At 43.4% G+C, this 22,695-nt stretch overlaps 3 non-coding genes across 3 annotated transcripts; all 3 read left to right on the top strand.

Annotated features, from left to right (window-relative positions):
- The first annotated feature begins 12,266 nt into the window (after positions 1–12,266).
- On the top strand, positions 12,267–14,261 carry LOC116802740. Its single transcript, XR_004363107.1, has one exon. It is a non-coding gene; the product is annotated as a small subunit ribosomal RNA (ribosomal RNA).
- A 687-nt stretch (positions 14,262–14,948) lies between these two features.
- On the top strand, positions 14,949–15,127 carry LOC116802737. The gene has a single exon (XR_004363105.1). It is a non-coding gene; the product is annotated as a 5.8S ribosomal RNA (ribosomal RNA).
- A 394-nt stretch (positions 15,128–15,521) lies between these two features.
- LOC116802742 lies at positions 15,522–19,483 on the top strand. The gene has a single exon (XR_004363109.1). It is a non-coding gene; the product is annotated as a large subunit ribosomal RNA (ribosomal RNA).
- The last annotated feature ends 3,212 nt before the right edge of the window (positions 19,484–22,695 follow it).

Below are 22,695 nucleotides of genomic sequence, written 5' to 3'. Positions count from 1 at the left end.
CTTAGCTTGGACCCTCTCCCAATAAGCCAATGCATCTGCCTCAGACGCGCATCGGCCTGTATGCGTTTGCTGACGATGTGGGGACGCCAAGTGAGCCTGCGGTCCAGGGTAAGTCCTAGGTACTTGGGTGCGGGTGCGTTGGGAATGATGACTCCGTTTAGCGTGACCGGTGGGCAGTCTCCTCTCCTTAGTGCAAATGTTGTTTGGGTAGATTTTTCCGCGTTCACTACGATGTTCCACCTGCTGAGCCAGGGATGTAGCGCGTCCATTTGCCTTTGGATTGTTTCGGAGGCTTCTCGTGGGTCGGATGAGGAGGCGAGGAAAGCCGTGTCATCTGCATAAGTCGCTATAGTTAGGTTCCTGGAGGGGATTATGGGAAGGTCTGCGGTGTAAAGGGTGTACAGTATTGGTCCGAGCACACTGCCTTGCGGAACTCCAGCTCTGATCAGTCTGGGTAGGCTTATTGCACTTCCGCATCTGACTTGGAATGCTCTTCCCTCAGTGTAGGATTTGAGGAGGGTAAAATGGGGGCTTGGGAGGTAGGATTTGAGTTTATGGAGGAGTCCAGGATGCCAAACTCTGTCGAATGCCTGCTTCACGTCGAGCATTACAGCGCAGCAGTATTTCTTTTGCTCGAATGCCTCGAGGATCCGTTCGACTAGCCGGTGGCATTGCTCTGGTGTTCCGTGGGAGCGCCTGAAGCCAAACTGGTGATCGGGGATCAAACCAGCCTCATCCAGTACTGGCAATACTCTGCGCAAAAATACTCTTTCGAGTATTTTGGAGAGGATTGCCAGCAAACTAATCGGACGATAGGAGGCGAGATTGGCTTCAGGCTTACCAGGCTTGAGGAGGACAATAACCTCTGCTCTTTTCCACTCTTCCGGGAAGTACCCTAGCCGGAAGCAGCTGTTGTAAATGCTGGCCAGCATTTGTGTGCAGCGGGATGGGAGCATTTTTAGGGCCGCCGCATCTATACGATCCAGGCCTGGAGATTTGTTGTTCTTCAGTAGAGCAATCTCCTGCGCAACTTCCTCAGGGTCGACTGGTTCCAACGGGGGACCGGGAGAGCTTGGGCTATTGAGAAACCGGGCTGTTTCAGCATGTTCTTCGGCAGTGCAGCAGTCGAACGGAGAGAAGGCGTTGTAAAGGTGTTCGGCGAAAGCTTCTGCTCTTTCAGCATCCGAAAGGCACCAGGATCCATCTGCTTTGCGCACTGCGGAAACCTTTTTGGCTGGTCGTTTAATGTGGCGGGTGACGTTCCACAGATTGTGGTCTGGGTCCCCGGGAGAGAGTTCCTCGAGGAATCTGAGGAAGGAGTCCTGGCGTAGGCTGGAGATCTTGTCCTTCAACTCCTTTGTGGCGTGATTGAGCGCTGTTTTGTCTCTTGGATTGCGCGTCAAGAACCAAACTCTCCTGAGACGCCTCTTCTCAGTCACGAGTGCCGCAATTTCCGGGGACCAGAGGTGGAGGTCCCTGCTAGGTGTTCTCGCAGTCTTTGGTGGCGGTGGGCTTGCGAATTCCGCAGCGTTTTGCATCTGCCTGGTGAGATTCCCGATAGCTTCATCAATGTTCCTGGGTGTGTTGAGGATGGGGTTCGGATTGACGGTGGAGAGCATCCAGGACGCGAACTTGGCGGCGTCGGTATATTTTCCAGTGAGCCTTCTGAGCGGGGTTTTCCTGAGGACTGGCGTGTTGATTAGCACGTTTATTGCACAGTGGTCTGACAGGAGATCAGCATTTGTTGTGCAGCTGATCTTCGCATGCCCTATGCCTTTCGACACAGCAAAGTCCAGTAGGTCTGGAGTCTTGAGGGGATTCGTTGGCCAGTGAGTGGGCTCGCCAGTGGAGTGGCAGTCCAGTCGGTGGCGTTGCAGGTACCCAAACAGAGTTTTCCCTTTGGGGTTGTTGGCGCGCGATCCCCACCAAGAATGTTTGGCGTTATAATCTCCAGCTGCTATGAAGCGGGGCCCAAAATGCTCGAAGAACTCACTGAGGTGAGATGCTGTTATGCGGTATCTGGGGGGAAAGTAGACCGCTCCAATGTCTAAATCTCCTTGCGGGCTGACAATCCTGATGACAGGACATTGTGCCCAGTCTTGCTGAAACGCGGGCAGCTCTAGGTATTGAATACCGCTCCTGATGAGGATGGCTGCTCCACCGCGTGCTCTGCCAGAAGGATGGTCTGCATGGATGAGGTCATATCCGCTGATATTAAAGTGGGATCTGGGGGAGAAGTGGGTTTCGGCTACGAGTAGGATATCGATCTGGTGGGTCTTCAGATGGTGCTCGACTATGGCCTTGCTGTTCTGCAGGCCGTTCGCATTCCAGACGACTAGGTGGAGCTTTAGTTGCATGACTTGCTGTTGAGAATGGTGGCCACCAGCTGTGTCATCTGGGTGAACATGCGCTCCATCATCCTTTCCATCATTCCTTCCATGCGAGCGAACATCGCTTCTATCTGACCGGAGTGTGGGGTTTCTGTTTGGGTTTGGACTGGGGTTGTGGGATTCTGCGGTGCTGCGTGCACTCCGTTGAGGGCGTCTCGGTAGCTCCTGCCAGAGGTGACGTTTGGTGATGCCACGGGCGGCGCCTTGTTAGCATTAGCGACGGGCCTTGTTTTCGGAGCAGCGAGTGCTTTGGCCCTTTTGTATGCAGGGCATCCCTTGAAAGACGCAGGATGGTCCGCCTGGCAGTGGAAGCAGCACGCTTTGTCGTCCTCCCTCTTCTCACATGCCCTCGATTCGTGAGGGCCTCCACACTTTACACATCGGTATTCCAGGAAGCAGTAACGCTGTGTATGACCGAATCCTTGGCACCTGAAGCATTGAGGCACGTCGTTGAACTTCTGCGGCGGTTCAATGGTTACTACCGACCTGCAGATCCGCTTGACTTGGTAGACGTCTTTGTTGTTGCTGGAAGGCTCCAGGTTGGCGAAGAATATTCCCAGCGGTTCTTTAGTTCTTCTGCCAATGGGATTGTGCAGATCTCTAACAGCGTGCCCTTGTCTGCGAAGGTCTTCAATGATTTCCTCACGATCGGTGGAGTGGTGGAGTCCTTTGATGACAACCTTGTATGCACGTTCATCTTTCGGCTGGAAAGTCCGATGCCTCTTGTTTTGGGCCACAAGTTGGAGACGCAGAGCTGTATAGGACTCTTTGTCCGGCATCATGACACGTACGTTGTTGCCATTCACGGTCTTGTAGGTAAAATTGTTCTTCGGGCCTACAAGAGTCGTGATCATCTTGACGAGTGCCGAGATGTTGGTCACATCGGGGATAAAAATCGGAGGTGGCTTGATGGTCTTCGGGGTGGGCTTTGGTTTCTCGGGGGTCTTGGGCTTGGAATCGTCTTTAGGTCCGGGTTCGTCATCAGAGCTCTCTTGGTCGTACTCGTCTTCTTCGGTCGAGAGTAAAGCGAAGGCGTTGTTGGCGAGCTTCTTGCGCAGAGCTGCGCTAGTGCTTGGCTTATCTTCCAGCTCCTCTCCCTGTGCTTTCTTTGCCGGTTTTCGCTTTATCTCGCCCGGCTCTGTATGCGAGGTGCTTCCCTCGCTGCTGGAGCTGCTCTTGCGTGTTCTCAGAGCCTTTTTGCGTGGTGTTGTTCCAAGCTTGTGGGTGCGCGGGGGGGCCTGCCAGTCCATCTTCTCCAAAGTTGATAAGGAGTGAGGAGGGGGGGGGGGGGGGGGGAAGCTGGGCACCGTAAGCCGGTGAGCCAGGCAGCACGTGGCTGCTGCTTTGCAATTATACCGCTGCTTCGAGCACTGGGTTTTTTGCGCTGATAACACGCACACTCGGGTGTGCGATGGTGTTAGTGCGAACTATCGTTAGGTACGTTGGCTGGGCCAATCAAAACGCGCGACAAGATCACGCGACGCGAAGTGGCTGGGCACAAGTAACGGGACTTACAACTGTGAACAATTTGCTAACAATTTGCTAACAATTTGCTGTCGATCCGCAGGCACGTCTGCACTCGTCGAGTGTTCGATCGCGACGATCAATTTAGTGACGCATATGATATTGTCCTTATCATATAATTTTTGATATAAAGACTTTAAAGAATTGTATCAAGTTGCCAAACACCTCGTCATCAATTTAGTGACGCATATGATATTGTCCCTATCATATAATTAATATAAAGACTTTAATGGATTGTGTCAAGTTGCCAAACACCTCGTCATCAATTTAGTGACGCATATGATATTGTCCTTATTATATAATTTTTGATATAAAGACTTTAAAGAATTGTATCAAGTTGCCAAACACCTCGTCATCAATTTAGTGACGCATATGATATTGTCCCTATCATATAATTAATATACAGACTCTAATGAATTGTGTCAAGTTGCCAAACACCTCGTCATCAATTTAGTGACGCATATGATATTGTCCCTATCATATAATTTTTGATATAAAGACTTTAAAGAATTGTATCAAGTTGCCAAACACCTCGTCATCAATTTAGTGACGCATATGATATTGTCCCTTTCATATAATTAATATAAAGACTTTAATGGATTGTGTCAAGTTGCCAAACACCTCGTCATCAACTACTATATTATGGTTGCGCCGACCTCTCATATTGTATTCTCTTATGTGTTCATAGGATTTTGACAATTATACGAGTAAATTAAATAATATACATATGAAAATGATTAATTATTATATGTATAAGGGAAAAAATGATGAAATATTCCCATATTATCTTAGTATTATAGAGGAAAGACCGTTGCCGACCTCTGATATTGTTCAAACTTATGTATTTATATGATTTTGGCAATTATATGAGTAAATTAAAAAATATACATATGAAAATGGTTAATTATTATATGTATATGGGAAAAAATGCTAAGATATTCCCATATTCTCTTAGTATTATAGAGAAAAGCCATTTAAGTGAGAGGGTATAGTAGTGTAAACGACCGGAATTACGACAGAGGGTTCAAAAACTACTATAGGTAGGCAGTGGTTGCCGACCTCTCATATTGTTCAAAACTTATGTATTCATATGATTTTGGCAATTGTATGAGTAAATTAAATAATATACATATGAAAATGATTAATTATTATATGTATAAGGGAAAAAATGCTGAAATATTCCCACATTCTCTTAGTATTATAGAGAAAATCCATTATAGTGAGAGGGTATAGTAGTGTAAACGACCGGAATTACGACAGAGGGTTCAAAAACTACTATAGGTAGGCAGTGGTTGCCGACCTCTCATATTGTTCAAAACTTATGTATTCATATGATTTTGGCAATTATATGATTAAATTAAATAATATACATATGAAAATGGTTAATTATTATATGTATATGGGAAAAAATGCAGAGATATTCCCATATTCTCTTAGTATTATAGAGAAAAGCCATTTAAGTGAGAGGGTATAGTAGTGTAAACGACCGGAATTACGACAGAGGGTTCAAAAACTACTATAGGTAGGCAGTGGTTGCCGACCTCTCATATTGTTCAAAACTTATGTATTCATATGATTTTGGCAATTGTATGAGTAAATTAAATAATATACATACGAAAATGATTAATTATTATATGTATATGGGAAAAAATGCAGAGATATTCCCATATTCTCTTAGTATTATAGAGAAAAGCCATTTAAGTGAGAGGGTATAGTAGTGTAAACCACCGGAATTACGACAGAGGGTTCAAAAACTACTATAGGTAGGCAGTGGTTGCCGACCTCTCATATTGTTCAAAACTTATGTATTCATATGATTTTGGCAATTGTATGAGTAAATTAAATAATATACATATGAAAATGATTAATTATTATATGTATAAGGGAAAAAATGCTGAAATATTCCCACATTCTCTTAGTATTATAGAGAAAATCCATTATAGTGAGAGGGTATAGTAGTGTAAACGACCGGAATTACGACAGAGGGTTCAAAAACTACTATAGGTAGGCAGTGGTTGCCGACCTCTCATATTGTTCAAAACTTATGTATTCATATGATTTTGGCAATTATATGATTAAATTAAATAATATACATATGAAAATGGTTAATTATTATATGTATATGGGAAAAAATGCTGAGATATTCCCATATTCTCTTAGTATTATAGAGAAAAGCCATTTAAGTGAGAGGGTATAGTAGTGTAAACGACCGGAATTACGACAGAGGGTTCAAAAACTACTATAGGTAGGCAGTGGTTGCCGACCTCTCATATTGTTCAAAACTTATGTCAGTCGCGATCGAACACTCGACGAGTGCAGACGTGCCTGCGGATCGACAGCAAATTGTTAGCAAATTGTTAGCAAATTGTTCACAGTTGTAAGTCCCGTTACTTGTGCCCAGCCACTTCGCGTCGCGTGATCTTGTCGCGCGTTTTGATTGGCCCAGCCAACGTACCTAACGGTAGTTCGCACTAACACCATCGCACACCCGAGTGTGCGTGTTATCAGCGCAAAAAACCCAGTGCTCGAAGCAGCGGTATAATTGCAAAGCAGCAGCCACGTGCTGCCTGGCTCACCGGCTTACGGTGCCCAGCTTCCCCCCCCCCCCCCTCCTCACTCCTTATCAACTTTGGAGAAGATGGACTGGCAGGCCCCCCCGCGCACCCACAAGCTTGGAACAACACCACGCAAAAAGGCTCTGAGAACACGCAAGAGCAGCTCCAGCAGCGAGGGAAGCACCTCGCATACAGAGCCGGGCGAGATAAAGCGAAAACCGGCAAAGAAAGCACAGGGAGAGGAGCTGGAAGATAAGCCAAGCACTAGCGCAGCTCTGCGCAAGAAGCTCGCCAACAACGCCTTCGCTTTACTCTCGACCGAAGAAGACGAGTACGACCAAGAGAGCTCTGATGACGAACCCGGACCTAAAGACGATTCCAAGCCCAAGACCCCCGAGAAACCAAAGCCCACCCCGAAGACCATCAAGCCACCTCCGATTTTTATCCCCGATGTGACCAACATCTCGGCACTCGTCAAGATGATCACGACTCTTGTAGGCCCGAAGAACAATTTTACCTACAAGACCGTGAATGGCAACAACGTACGTGTCATGATGCCGGACAAAGAGTCCTATACAGCTCTGCGTCTCCAACTTGTGGCCCAAAACAAGAGGCATCGGACTTTCCAGCCGAAAGATGAACGTGCATACAAGGTTGTCATCAAAGGACTCCACCACTCCACCGATCGTGAGGAAATCATTGAAGACCTTCGCAGACAAGGGCACGCTGTTAGAGATCTGCACAATCCCATTGGCAGAAGAACTAAAGAACCGCTGGGAATATTCTTCGCCAACCTGGAGCCTTCCAGCAACAACAAAGACGTCTACCAAGTCAAGCGGATCTGCAGGTCGGTAGTAACCATTGAACCGCCGCAGAAGTTCAACGACGTGCCTCAATGCTTCAGGTGCCAAGGATTCGGTCATACACAGCGTTACTGCTTCCTGGAATACCGATGTGTAAAGTGTGGAGGCCCTCACGAATCGAGGGCATGTGAGAAGAGGGAGGACGACAAAGCGTGCTGCTTCCACTGCCAGGCGGACCATCCTGCGTCTTTCAAGGGATGCCCTGCATACAAAAGGGCCAAAGCACTCGCTGCTCCGAAAACAAGGCCCGTCGCTAATGCTAACAAGGCGCCGCCCGTGGCATCACCAAACGTCACCTCTGGCAGGAGCTACCGAGACGCCCTCAACGGAGTGCACGCAGCACCGCAGAATCCCACAACCCCAGTCCAAACCCAAACAGAAACCCCACACTCCGGTCAGATAGAAGCGATGTTCGCTCGCATGGAAGGAATGATGGAAAGGATGATGGAGCGCATGTTCACCCAGATGACACAGCTGGTGGCCACCATTCTCAACAGCAAGTCATGCAACTAAAGCTCCACCTAGTCGTCTGGAATGCGAACGGCCTGCAGAACAGCAAGGCCATAGTCGAGCACCATCTGAAGACCCACCAGATCGATATCCTACTCGTAGCCGAAACCCACTTCTCCCCCAGATCCCACTTTAATATCAGCGGATATGACCTCATCCATGCAGACCATCCTTCTGGCAGAGCACGCGGTGGAGCAGCCATCCTCATCAGGAGCGGTATTCAATACCTAGAGCTGCCCGCGTTTCAGCAAGACTGGGCACAATGTCCTGTCATCAGGATTGTCAGCCCGCAAGGAGATTTAGACATTGGAGCGGTCTACTTTCCCCCCAGATACCGCATAACAGCATCTCACCTCAGTGAGTTCTTCGAGCATTTTGGGCCCCGCTTCATAGCAGCTGGAGATTATAACGCCAAACATTCTTGGTGGGGATCGCGCGCCAACAACCCCAAAGGGAAAACTCTGTTTGGGTACCTGCAACGCCACCGACTGGACTGCCACTCCACTGGCGAGCCCACTCACTGGCCAACGAATCCCCTCAAGACTCCAGACCTACTGGACTTTGCTGTGTCGAAAGGCATAGGGCATGCGAAGATCAGCTGCACAACAAATGCTGATCTCCTGTCAGACCACTGTGCAATAAACGTGCTAATCAACACGCCAGTCCTCAGGAAAACCCCGCTCAGAAGGCTCACTGGAAAATATACCGACGCCGCCAAGTTCGCGTCCTGGATGCTCTCCACCGTCAATCCGAACCCCATCCTCAACACACCCAGGAACATTGATGAAGCTATCGGGAATCTCACCAGGCAGATGCAAAACGCTGCGGAATTCGCAAGCCCACCGCCACCAAAGACTGCGAGAACACCTAGCAGGGACCTCCACCTCTGGTCCCCGGAAATTGCGGCACTCGTGACTGAGAAGAGGCGTCTCAGGAGAGTTTGGTTCTTGACGCGCAATCCAAGAGACAAAACAGCGCTCAATCACGCCACAAAGGAGTTGAAGGACAAGATCTCCAGCCTACGCCAGGACTCCTTCCTCAGATTCCTCGAGGAACTCTCTCCCGGGGACCCAGACCACAATCTGTGGAACGTCACCCGCCACATTAAACGACCAGCCAAAAAGGTTTCCGCAGTGCGCAAAGCAGATGGATCCTGGTGCCTTTCGGATGCTGAAAGAGCAGAAGCTTTCGCCGAACACCTTTACAACGCCTTCTCTCCGTTCGACTGCTGCACTGCCGAAGAACATGCTGAAACAGCCCGGTTTCTCAATAGCCCAAGCTCTCCCGGTCCCCCGTTGGAACCAGTCGACCCTGAGGAAGTTGCGCAGGAGATTGCTCTACTGAAGAACAACAAATCTCCAGGCCTGGATCGTATAGATGCGGCGGCCCTAAAAATGCTCCCATCCCGCTGCACACAAATGCTGGCCAGCATTTACAACAGCTGCTTCCGGCTAGGGTACTTCCCGGAAGAGTGGAAAAGAGCAGAGGTTATTGTCCTCCTCAAGCCTGGTAAGCCTGAAGCCAATCTCGCCTCCTATCGTCCGATTAGTTTGCTGGCAATCCTCTCCAAAATACTCGAAAGAGTATTTTTGCGCAGAGTATTGCCAGTACTGGATGAGGCTGGTTTGATCCCCGATCACCAGTTTGGCTTCAGGCGCTCCCACGGAACACCAGAGCAATGCCACCGGCTAGTCGAACGGATCCTCGAGGCATTCGAGCAAAAGAAATACTGCTGCGCTGTAATGCTCGACGTGAAGCAGGCATTCGACAGAGTTTGGCATCCTGGACTCCTCCATAAACTCAAATCCTACCTCCCAAGCCCCCATTTTACCCTCCTCAAATCCTACACTGAGGGAAGAGCATTCCAAGTCAGATGCGGAAGTGCAATAAGCCTACCCAGACTGATCAGAGCTGGAGTTCCGCAAGGCAGTGTGCTCGGACCAATACTGTACACCCTTTACACCGCAGACCTTCCCATAATCCCCTCCAGGAACCTAACTATAGCGACTTATGCAGATGACACGGCTTTCCTCGCCTCCTCATCCGACCCACGAGAAGCCTCCGAAACAATCCAAAGGCAAATGGACGCGCTACATCCCTGGCTCAGCAGGTGGAACATCGTAGTGAACGCGGAAAAATCTACCCAAACAACATTTGCACTAAGGAGAGGAGACTGCCCACCGGTCACGCTAAACGGAGTCATCATTCCCAACGCACCCGCACCCAAGTACCTAGGACTTACCCTGGACCGCAGGCTCACTTGGCGTCCCCACATCGTCAGCAAACGCATACAGGCCGATGCGCGTCTGAGGCAGATGCATTGGCTTATTGGGAGAGGGTCCAAGCTAAGGCAGAACCACAAAATCCTGGTGTACAAGGCAATTCTCAAGCCCATCTGGACCTACGGGATACAGCTATGGGGCACGGCAAGCCACACGAATCGCCTGCGTATACAGCGGTTCCAGAATAGGTGCTTGAGAATTGCCTGTAATGCGCATCCCTACCACGAGAATGTCGCCATACATAGGGAACTTGGAATCCCACAAGTCGCTGATGAAATCTCCAGGCTCAGCGAGAGATACCTGAAAAGGCTCGAAAACCACCCTAACCACCTCGCCACCAACCTGTTAGACAATAGCCAAACAAGCAGACGTCTCATGAGGAGACACCCTCTCGATCTTCCACAACAATAGACAACACATATAAAACCCGCCACAAATACATGTACAATAGTATCCCTTAAGCTAATGTTCCCCCGCAAAACCATTTAATTATTGTCCACTAGGACAGATTTTAAATAAATAAACGCACGCTAAAGAAAAAAAAAAAAAAAAAAAAAAAAAACTTATGTATTCATATGATTTTGGCAATTGTATGAGTAAATTAAATAATATACATATGAAAATGATTAATTATTATATGTATAAGGGAAAAAATGCTGAAATATTCCCACATTCTCTTAGTATTATAGAGAAAATCCATTATAGTGAGAGGGTATAGTAGTGTAAACGACCGGAATTACGACAGAGGGTTCAAAAACTACTATAGGTAGGCAGTGGTTGCCGACCTCTCATATTGTTCAAAACTTATGTATTCATATGATTTTGGCAATTATATGATTAAATTAAATAATATACATATGAAAATGGTTAATTATTATATGTATATGGGAAAAAATGCTGAGATATTCCCATATTCTCTTAGTATTATAGAGAAAAGCCATTATAGTGAGAGGGTATAGTAGTGTAAACGACCGGAATTACGACAGAGGGTTCAAAAACTACTATAGGTAGGCAGTGGTTGCCGACCTCTCATATTGTTCAAAACTTATGTATTCATATGAATTTGGCAATTATATGAGTAAATTAAATAATAAACATATAAAAATTAATATTTATTATATGTATAAAAAAAAAAATAATCATATTATATATGAATAATGGAAAAAAAATGAAATGTTCCTATAATCTCTTAATATATAAGAGAATAGACCGTATGTTGGATGGCAAACGGAATTGAAAATACCCGCTTTGAGGACAGCGGGTTCAAAAACTACTATAGGTAGGCAGTGGTTGCCGACCTCCCGCATTATTCGAAATATTTATTTCGGATTATGTTTATATTGGTTACATAAAATAAAGTATATTATTATCCGTACAAATTTGTTTCTCAGTTCTATAGAACACGGGACTTGGCTCCGCGGATAATAGGAATATACGCTTTTTAGATAATATCGTTGAAACAAAAGTCAAGTTTCTATTATATATAGAATAACAAATCGTTTCCATATATTATCGTTAATTTTTGGAGGCAGGCAAATATTAATTTATTACCTGCCGTATAGTTGGATTATTATATCGTTACGGTATAATACAAATATGGATTCTTATGAAAGAAATATAAAATTATATATTAAATGTGGAAATATTATCATATGCGCTTGGTTTTATGTTATATATTACCAGAGAGATATATGAAAAGAGATAAATTTTAAATTTATCTTCAAAATGCAAATGATTTAACTTAATATTTATATTGGTTAAACAAAAATTGTACATGTGTGGATACAATAATTATGTATGTTGGAAATAAAATGATATTTTATAATGAAATATGTATATATAAAAAGATAAAATTATAGAAACATATATATTACAATAATTATATGAAATTCTTGTTATATTGGTAAAACAAGTATAAATTAAAAATGAAAATATGGATTACGAATGCTATATAAAAATGGCCGTAATCGAATAGATTTTTTACTTATATTTATATATTTAAAATTTTACCCAAAGGCGAAATATTGAATTTTATTCAATATAATAAAAATCATGGAATTATATAAAGTGAAAAATCTATATATCTATTATATTGCTTATTTCGATTCAAAAAATATGAATGGAATATGAAGGAAAAACATTATTCTGGTTGATCCTGCCAGTAGTTATATGCTTGTCTCAAAGATTAAGCCATGCATGTCTAAGTACACACGAATTAAAAGTGAAACCGCAAAAGGCTCATTATATCAGTTATGGTTCCTTAGATCGTTAACAGTTACTTGGATAACTGTGGTAATTCTAGAGCTAATACATGCAATTAAAACATGAACCTTATGGGACATGTGCTTTTATTAGGCTAAAACCAAGCGATCGCAAGATCGTTATATTGGTTGAACTCTAGATAACATGCAGATCGTATGGTCTTGTACCGACGACAGATCTTTCAAATGTCTGCCCTATCAACTTTTGATGGTAGTATCTAGGACTACCATGGTTGCAACGGGTAACGGGGAATCAGGGTTCGATTCCGGAGAGGGAGCCTGAGAAACGGCTACCACATCTAAGGAAGGCAGCAGGCGCGTAAATTACCCACTCCCAGCTCGGGGAGGTAGTGACGAAAAATAACAATACAGGACTCATATCCGAGGCCCTGTAATTGGAATGAGTACACTTTAAATCCTTTAACAAGGACCAATTGGAGGGCAAGTCTGGTGCCAGCAGCCGCGGTAATTCCAGCTCCAATAGCGTATATTAAAGTTGTTGCGGTTAAAACGTTCGTAGTTGAACTTGTGCTTCATACGGGTAGTACAACTTACAATTGTGGTTAGTACTATACCTTTATGTATGTAAGCGTATTACCGGTGGAGTTCTTATATGTGATTAAATACTTGTATTTTTTCATATGTTCCTCCTATTTAAAAACCTGCACTAGTGCTCTTAAACGAGTGTTATTGTGGGCCGGTACTATTACTTTGAACAAATTAGAGTGCTTAAAGCAGGCTTCAAATGCCTGAATATTCTGTGCATGGGATAATGAAATAAGACCTCTGTTCTGCTTTCATTGGTTTTCAGATCAAGAGGTAATGATTAATAGAAGCAGTTTGGGGGCATTAGTATTACGACGCGAGAGGTGAAATTCTTGGACCGTCGTAAGACTAACTTAAGCGAAAGCATTTGCCAAAGATGTTTTCATTAATCAAGAACGAAAGTTAGAGGTTCGAAGGCGATCAGATACCGCCCTAGTTCTAACCATAAACGATGCCAGCTAGCAATTGGGTGTAGCTACTTTTATGGCTCTCTCAGTCGCTTCCCGGGAAACCAAAGCTTTTGGGCTCCGGGGGAAGTATGGTTGCAAAGCTGAAACTTAAAGGAATTGACGGAAGGGCACCACCAGGAGTGGAGCCTGCGGCTTAATTTGACTCAACACGGGAAAACTTACCAGGTCCGAACATAAGTGTGTAAGACAGATTGATAGCTCTTTCTCGAATCTATGGGTGGTGGTGCATGGCCGTTCTTAGTTCGTGGAGTGATTTGTCTGGTTAATTCCGATAACGAACGAGACTCAAATATATTAAATAGATATCTTCAGGATTATGGTGCTGAAGCTTATGTAGCCTTCATTCATGGTGGCAGTAAAATGTTTATTGTGTTTGAATGTGTTTATGTAAGTGGAGCCGTACCTGTTGGTTTGTCCCATTATAAGGACACTAGCTTCTTAAATGGACAAATTGCGTCTAGCAATAATGAGATTGAGCAATAACAGGTCTGTGATGCCCTTAGATGTCCTGGGCTGCACGCGCGCTACAATGAAAGTATCAACGTGTATTTCCTAGACCGAGAGGTCCGGGTAAACCGCTGAACCACTTTCATGCTTGGGATTGTGAACTGAAACTGTTCACATGAACTTGGAATTCCCAGTAAGTGTGAGTCATTAACTCGCATTGATTACGTCCCTGCCCTTTGTACACACCGCCCGTCGCTACTACCGATTGAATTATTTAGTGAGGTCTCCGGACGTGATCACTGTGACGCCTTGCGTGTTACGGTTGTTTCGCAAAAGTTGACCGAACTTGATTATTTAGAGGAAGTAAAAGTCGTAACAAGGTTTCCGTAGGTGAACCTGCGGAAGGATCATTATTGTATAATATCCTTATCGTTAATAAATATTTGTTATAATACAAATAAATACAATTTACCAAAATAAAAATATTACAAAATGATTCCACGGAATCAAAAGTTAAAGTCAAAATAAAATGAAGATGGCTTTTATTTTATATGTGGGGCTTGGCAACCTCATAAAAAGACTTTAACATTATTAATGTTGCTGTGCGTATTTGTGGCAGTACTTACTACAACAACGGCGTTTCCTATAAAAACAAATTCTCGAAAATGGAAATCGAAGAAACTAAACTAAATTCGAAAGTAGAAGTCGAATTAAAATAAAAATAATTTTGAATGTGTGGTAATCAAAATAAGTGTGTGTGTATATGGACCATAATATACACGCGTTGCGAATATGTATTGTTCATCTATGTTATGAGCATACGTTGGCTAATGCAACAACCTAAAATATACAATGTTTGTACCTGTCATCCATCAGGTTAATGTTTTATATAAATTTTGCAGTATGTGTCACCCAAAATAGCAAACCATAACCAGATTATTATGATACATAATGCTTATATGAAACTAAGACATTTCGCAACATTTATTTTAGGTATAAAAATAAATTTATTGAAGGAATTGATATATGCCAGTAAAATGGTGTATTTTTAATTTCTTTCAATAAAAACAATATTGACATTATATAAAATTGAATTATAAAACTCTAAGCGGTGGATCACTCGGCTCATGGGTCGATGAAGAACGCAGCAAACTGTGCGTCATCGTGTGAACTGCAGGACACATGAACATCGACATTTTGAACGCATATCGCAGTCCATGCTGTTATGTACTTTAATTAATTTTATAGTGCTGCTTGGACTACATATGGTTGAGGGTTGTAAGACTATGCTAATTAAGTTGTTTATAAATTTTTTATAAGCATATGGTATATTATTGGATTAAATAATGATTTTATTCATAATATTAAAAAAGAAATGAAAAACATTATCTCACATTTGAATGTGAAAAACGAAGAGAAATATTTTCTTTTTCAATCAAATAATACTGAGAAATGTCTAGCATAAAAAATTGAAATATTTTTCATCTAGAATTGTCTCTTATTAATGATTCGGAAAAAGAAAAATCTTGGTTTTGTTATTATTCTTCGTTGGTTCGTTAAATGGATAAAAATGACTTTGCTTACAAGAACTATTGGAACTATTTATAACGAATTTAATTGATTGTTTTATCATTTATATATAAAGAATTTATGGCAAAATATAGTTATATATACAACCTCAACTCATATGGGACTACCCCCTGAATTTAAGCATATTAATTAGGGGAGGAAAAGAAACTAACAAGGATTTTCTTAGTAGCGGCGAGCGAAAAGAAAACAGTTCAGCACTAAGTCACTTTGTCTATATGGCAAATGTGAGATGCAGTGTATGGAGCGTCAATATTCTAGTATGAGAAATTAATGATTTAAGTCCTTCTTAAATGAGGCCATTTACCCATAGAGGGTGCCAGGCCCGTATAACGTTAATGATTGCTAGATGATGTTTCCAAAGAGTCGTGTTGCTTGATAGTGCAGCACTAAGTGGGTGGTAAACTCCATCTAAAACTAAATATAACCATGAGACCGATAGTAAACAAGTACCGTGAGGGAAAGTTGAAAAGAACTCTGAATAGAGAGTTAAACAGTACGTGAAACTGCTTAGAGGTTAAGCCCGATGAACCTGAATATCCGTTATGGAAAATTCATCATTAAAATTGTAATATTTAAATAATATTATTAAGAATAATGTGCATTTTTTCCATATAAGGACATTGTAATCTATTAGCATATCCCAAATTTATCATAAAATATAACTTATAGTTTATTCCAATTAAATTGCTTGCATTTTAACACAGAATAAATGTTATTAATTTGATAAAGTGCTGATAGATTTATATTATTACAGAGCGTTAATTTTTCGGAATTATATAATGGCATAATTATCATTGATTTTTGTGTTTATTATATGCTCTTGTATGATTAACAATGCGAAAGATTCAGGATACCTTCGGGACCCGTCTTGAAACACGGACCAAGGAGTCTAACATATGTGCAAGTTATTGGGATGTAAACCTAATAGCGTAATTAACTTGACTAATAATGGGATTAGTTTTTTAGCTATTTATAGCTAATTAACACAATCCCGGGGCGTTCTATATAGTTATGTATAATGTATATTTATATTATTTATGCCTCTAACTGGAACGTACCTTGAGCATATATGCTGTGACCCGAAAGATGGTGAACTATACTTGATCAGGTTGAAGTCAGGGGAAACCCTGATGGAAGACCGAAACAGTTCTGACGTGCAAATCGATTGTCAGAATTGAGTATAGGGGCGAAAGACCAATCGAACCATCTAGTAGCTGGTTCCTTCCGAAGTTTCCCTCAGGATAGCTGGTGCATTTTAATATTATATAAAATAATCTTATCTGGTAAAGCGAATGATTAGAGGCCTTAGGGTCGAAACGATCTTAACCTATTCTCAAACTTTAAATGGGTAAGAACCTTAACTTTCTTGATATGAAGTTCAAGGTTATGATATAATGTGCCCAGTGGGCCACTTTTGGTAAGCAGAACTGGCGCTGTGGGATGAACCAAACGTAATGTTACGGTGCCCAAATTAACAACTCATGCAGATACCATGAAAGGCGTTGGTTGCTTAAAACAGCAGGACGGTGATCATGGAAGTCGAAATCCGCTAAGGAGTGTGTAACAACTCACCTGCCGAAGCAACTAGCCCTTAAAATGGATGGCGCTTAAGTTGTATACCTATACATTACCGCTAAAGTAGATGATTTATATTACTTGTGATATAAATTTTGAAACTTTAGTGAGTAGGAAGGTACAATGGTATGCGTAGAAGTGTTTGGCGTAAGCCTGCATGGAGCTGCCATTGGTACAGATCTTGGTGGTAGTAGCAAATAATCGAATGAGACCTTGGAGGACTGAAGTGGAGAAGGGTTTCGTGTGAACAGTGGTTGATCACGAGTTAGTCGGTCCTAAGTTCAAGGCGAAAGCCGAAAATTTTCAAGTAAAACAAAAATGCCTAACTATATAAACAAAGCGAATATAATACACTTGAATAATTTTGAACGAAAGGGAATACGGTTCCAATTCCGTAACCTGTTGAGTATCCGTTTGTTATTAAATATGGGCCTCGTGCTCATCCTGGCAACAGGAACGACCATAAAGAAGCCGTCGAGAGATATCGGAAGAGTTTTCTTTTCTGTTTTATAGCCGTACTACCATGGAAGTCTTTCGCAGAGAGATATGGTAGATGGGCTAGAAGAGCATGACATATACTGTTGTGTCGATATTTTCTCCTCGGACCTTGAAAATTTATGGTGGGGACACGCAAACTTCTCAACAGGCCGTACCAATATCCGCAGCTGGTCTCCAAGGTGAAGAGTCTCTAGTCGATAGAATAATGTAGGTAAGGGAAGTCGGCAAATTAGATCCGTAACTTCGGGATAAGGATTGGCTCTGAAGATTGAGATAGTCGGGCTTGATTGGGAAACAATAACATGGTTTATGTGCTCGTTCTGGGTAAATAGAGTTTCTAGCATTTATGTTAGTTACTTGTTCCCCGGATAGTTTAGTTACGTAGCCAATTGTGGAACTTTCTTGCTAAAATTTTTAAGAATACTATTTGGGTTAAACCAATTAGTTCTTATCAATTATAACGATTATCAATTAACAATCAATTCAGAACTGGCACGGACTTGGGGAATCCGACTGTCTAATTAAAACAAAGCATTGTGATGGCCCTAGCGGGTGTTGACACAATGTGATTTCTGCCCAGTGCTCTGAATGTCAAAGTGAAGAAATTCAAGTAAGCGCGGGTCAACGGCGGGAGTAACTATGACTCTCTTAAGGTAGCCAAATGCCTCGTCATCTAATTAGTGACGCGCATGAATGGATTAACGAGATTCCTACTGTCCCTATCTACTATCTAGCGAAACCACAGCCAAGGGAACGGGCTTGGAATAATTAGCGGGGAAAGAAGACCCTTTTGAGCTTGACTCTAATCTGGCAGTGTAAGGAGACATAAGAGGTGTAGAATAAGTGGGAGATATTAGACCTCGGTTTGGTATCGTCAATGAAATACCACTACTCTTATTGTTTCCTTACTTACTTGATTAAATGGAACGTGTATCATTTCCTAGCCATTATACGGATATATTTATTATATCTTATGGTATTGGGTTTTGATGCAAGCTTCTTGATCAAAGTATCACGAGTTTGTTATATAATCGCAAACAAATTCTTTAATAAAACGATGCATTTATGTATTTTTGATTTGAAAATTTGGTATAACTCCAATTACTCAGGTATGATCCAATTCAAGGACATTGCCAGGTAGGGAGTTTGACTGGGGCGGTACATCTCTCAAATAATAACGGAGGTGTCCCAAGGCCAGCTCAGTGCGGACAGAAACCACACATAGAGCAAAAGGGCAAATGCTGACTTGATCTCGGTGTTCAGTACACACAGGGACAGCAAAAGCTCGGCCTATCGATCCTTTTGGTTTAAAGAGTTTTTAACAAGAGGTGTCAGAAAAGTTACCATAGGGATAACTGGCTTGTGGCGGCCAAGCGTTCATAGCGACGTCGCTTTTTGATCCTTCGATGTCGGCTCTTCCTATCATTGTGAAGCAAAATTCACCAAGCGTTGGATTGTTCACCCATGCAAGGGAACGTGAGCTGGGTTTAGACCGTCGTGAGACAGGTTAGTTTTACCCTACTAATGACAAAACGTTGTTGCGACAGCATTCCTGCGTAGTACGAGAGGAACCGCAGGTACGGACCAATGGCACAATACTTGTTCGAGCGAACAGTGGTATGACGCTACGTCCGTTGGATTATGCCTGAACGCCTCTAAGGTCGTATCCGTGCTGGACTGCAATGATAAATAAGGGGCAATTTGCATTGTATGGCTTCTAAACCATTTAAAGTTTATAATTTATTTTATAAACGACAATGGATGTGATGCCAATGTAATTTGTAACATAGTAAATTAGGAGGATCTTCGATCACCTGATGCCGCGCTAGTTACATATAAAAGCATTATTTAATACAATGACAAAGCCTAGAATCAATTGTAAACGACTTTTGTAACAGGCAAGGTGTTGTAAGTGGTTGAGCAGCTGCCATACTGCGATCCACTGAAGCTTATCCTTTGCTTGATGATTCGATAAATAAATGATTTTTTCCTGTAGCCAAACACCTCGTCATCAATTTAGTGACGCATATGATATTGTCCCTATCATATAATTAATATAAAGACTTTAATGGATTGTGTCAAGTTGCCAAACACCTCGTCATCAATTTAGTGACGCATATGATATTGTCCCTATCATATAATTAATATAAAGACTTTAATGAATTGTGTCAAGTTGCCAAACACCTCGTCATCAATTTAGTGACGCATATGATATTGTCCCTATCATATAATTTTTGATATAAAGACTTTAAAGAATTGTATCAAGTTGCCAAACACCTCGTCATCAATTTAGTGACGCATATGATATTGTCCCTATCATATAATTAATATACAGACTTTAATGAATTGTGTCAAGTTGCCAAACACCTCGTCATCAATTTAGTGACGCATATGATATTGTCCTTATCATATAATTTTTGATATAAAGACTTTAAAGAATTGAATCAAGTTGCCAAACACCTCGTCATCAATTTAGTGACGCATATGATATTGTCCCTATCATATAATTAATATAAAGACTTTAATGGATTGTGTCAAGTTGCCAAACACCTCGTCATCAATTTAGTGACGCATATGATATTGTCCCTATCATATAATTAATATAAAGACTTTAATGAATTGTGTCAAGTTGCCAAACACCTCGTCATCAATTTAGTGACGCATATGATATTGTCCTTATCATATAATTTTTGATATAAAGACTTTAAAGAATTGTATCAAGTTGCCAAACACCTCGTCATCAATTTAGTGACGCATATGATATTGTCCCTATCATATAATTAATATAAAGACTTTAATGGATTGTGTCAAGTTGCCAAACACCTCGTCATCAATTTAGTTTTTTTTTTTTTTTTTTTTTTTTAGCGTGCGTTTATTTATTTAAAATCTGTCCTAGTGGACAATAATTAAATGGTTTTGCGGGGGAACATTAGCTTAAGGGATACTATTGTACATGTATTTGTGGCGGGTTTTATATGTGTTGTCTATTGTTGTGGAAGATCGAGAGGGTGTCTCCTCATGAGACGTCTGCTTGTTTGGCTATTGTCTAACAGGTTGGTGGCGAGGTGGTTAGGGTGGTTTTCGAGCCTTTTCAGGTATCTCTCGCTGAGCCTGGAGATTTCATCAGCGACTTGTGGGATTCCAAGTTCCCTATGTATGGCGACATTCTCGTGGTAGGGATGCGCATTACAGGCAATTCTCAAGCACCTATTCTGGAACCGCTGTATACGCAGGCGATTCGTGTGGCTTGCCGTGCCCCATAGCTGTATCCCGTAGGTCCAGATGGGCTTGAGAATTGCCTTGTACACCAGGATTTTGTGGTTCTGCCTTAGCTTGGACCCTCTCCCAATAAGCCAATGCATCTGCCTCAGACGCGCATCGGCCTGTATGCGTTTGCTGACGATGTGGGGACGCCAAGTGAGCCTGCGGTCCAGGGTAAGTCCTAGGTACTTGGGTGCGGGTGCGTTGGGAATGATGACTCCGTTTAGCGTGACCGGTGGGCAGTCTCCTCTCCTTAGTGCAAATGTTGTTTGGGTAGATTTTTCCGCGTTCACTACGATGTTCCACCTGCTGAGCCAGGGATGTAGCGCGTCCATTTGCCTTTGGATTGTTTCGGAGGCTTCTCGTGGGTCGGATGAGGAGGCGAGGAAAGCCGTGTCATCTGCATAAGTCGCTATAGTTAGGTTCCTGGAGGGGATTATGGGAAGGTCTGCGGTTGTAAAGGGTGTACAGTATTGGTCCGAGCACACTGCCTTGCGGAACTCCAGCTCTGATCATTCTGGGTAGGCTTATTGCACTTCCGCATCTGACTTGGAATGCTCTTCCTCAGTGTAGGATTTAGGAGGGTAAAATGGGGGCTTGGAGGTAGGATTTGAGTTTATGGAGGAGTCCAGGATGCCAAACTCTGGTCGAATGCCTGCTTCACGTCGAGCATTACAGCGCAGCAGTATTTCTTTTGCTCGAATGCCTCGAGGATCCGTTCGACTAGCCGGTGGCATTGCTCTGGTGTTCCGTGGGAGCGCCTGAAGCCAAACTGGTGATCGGGGATCAAACCAGCCTCATCCAGTACTGGCAATACTCTGCGCAAAAATACTCTTTCGAGTATTTTGGAGAGGATTGCCAGCAAACTAATCGGACGATAGGAGGCGAGATTGGCTTCAGGCTTACCAGGCTTGAGGAGGACAATAACCTCTGCAGCGGGATGGGAGCATTTTTAGGGCCGCCGCATCTATACGATCCAGGCCTGGAGATTTGTTGTTCTTCAGTAGAGCAATCTCCTGCGCAACTTCCTCAGGGTCGACTGGTTCCAACGGGGGACCGGGAGAGCTTGGGCTATTGAAAACCGGGCTGTTTCAGCATGTTCTTCGGCAGTGCAGCAGTCGAACGGAGAGAAGGCGTTGTAAAGGTGTTCGGCGAAAGCTTCTGCTCTTTCAGCATCCGAAAGGCACCAGGATCCATCTGCTTTGCGCACTGCGGAAACCTTTTTGGCTGGTCGTTTAATGTGGCGGGTGACGTTCCACAGATTGTGGTCTGGGTCCCCGGGAGAGAGTTCCTCGAGGAATCTGAGGAAGGAGTCCTGGCGTAGGCTGGAGATCTTGTCCTTCAACTCCTTTGTGGCGTGATTGAGCGCTGTTTTGTCTCTTGGATTGCGCGTCAAGAACCAAACTCTCCTGAGACGCCTCTTCTCAGTCACGAGTGCCGCAATTTCCGGGGACCAGAGGTGGAGGTCCCTGCTAGGTGTTCTCGCAGTCTTTGGTGGCGGTGGCTTGCGAATTCCGCAGCGTTTTGCATCTGCCTGGTGAGATTCCCGATAGCTTCATCAATGTCCTGGGTGTGTTGAGGATGGGGTTCGGATTGACGGTGGAGAGCATCCAGGACGCGAACTTGCGGCGTCGGTATATTTTCCAGTGAGCCTTCTGAGCGGGGTTTTCCTGAGGACTGGCTGTTGATTAGCACGTTTATTGCACAGTGGTCTGACAGGAGATCAGCATTTGTTGTGCAGCTGATCTTCGCATGCCCTATGCCTTTCGACACAGCAAAGTCCAGTAGGTCTGGAGTCTTGAGGGATTCGTTGGCCAGTGAGTGGGCTCGCCAGTGGAGTGGCAGTCCAGTCGGTGGCGTTGCAGGTACCCAAACAGAGTTTTCCCTTTGGGGTTGTTGGCGCGCGATCCCCACCAAGAATGT

The sequence above is a fragment of the Drosophila sechellia genome, unplaced genomic scaffold (genome assembly GCF_004382195.2).
Source record: "Drosophila sechellia strain sech25 unplaced genomic scaffold, ASM438219v1 U_211, whole genome shotgun sequence".
Classification (NCBI taxonomy): domain Eukaryota; kingdom Metazoa; phylum Arthropoda; class Insecta; order Diptera; family Drosophilidae; genus Drosophila; species Drosophila sechellia.
Note: the sequence above shows the minus strand (reverse complement) of the source record. Positions and strands in the feature narration are given on the sequence as shown.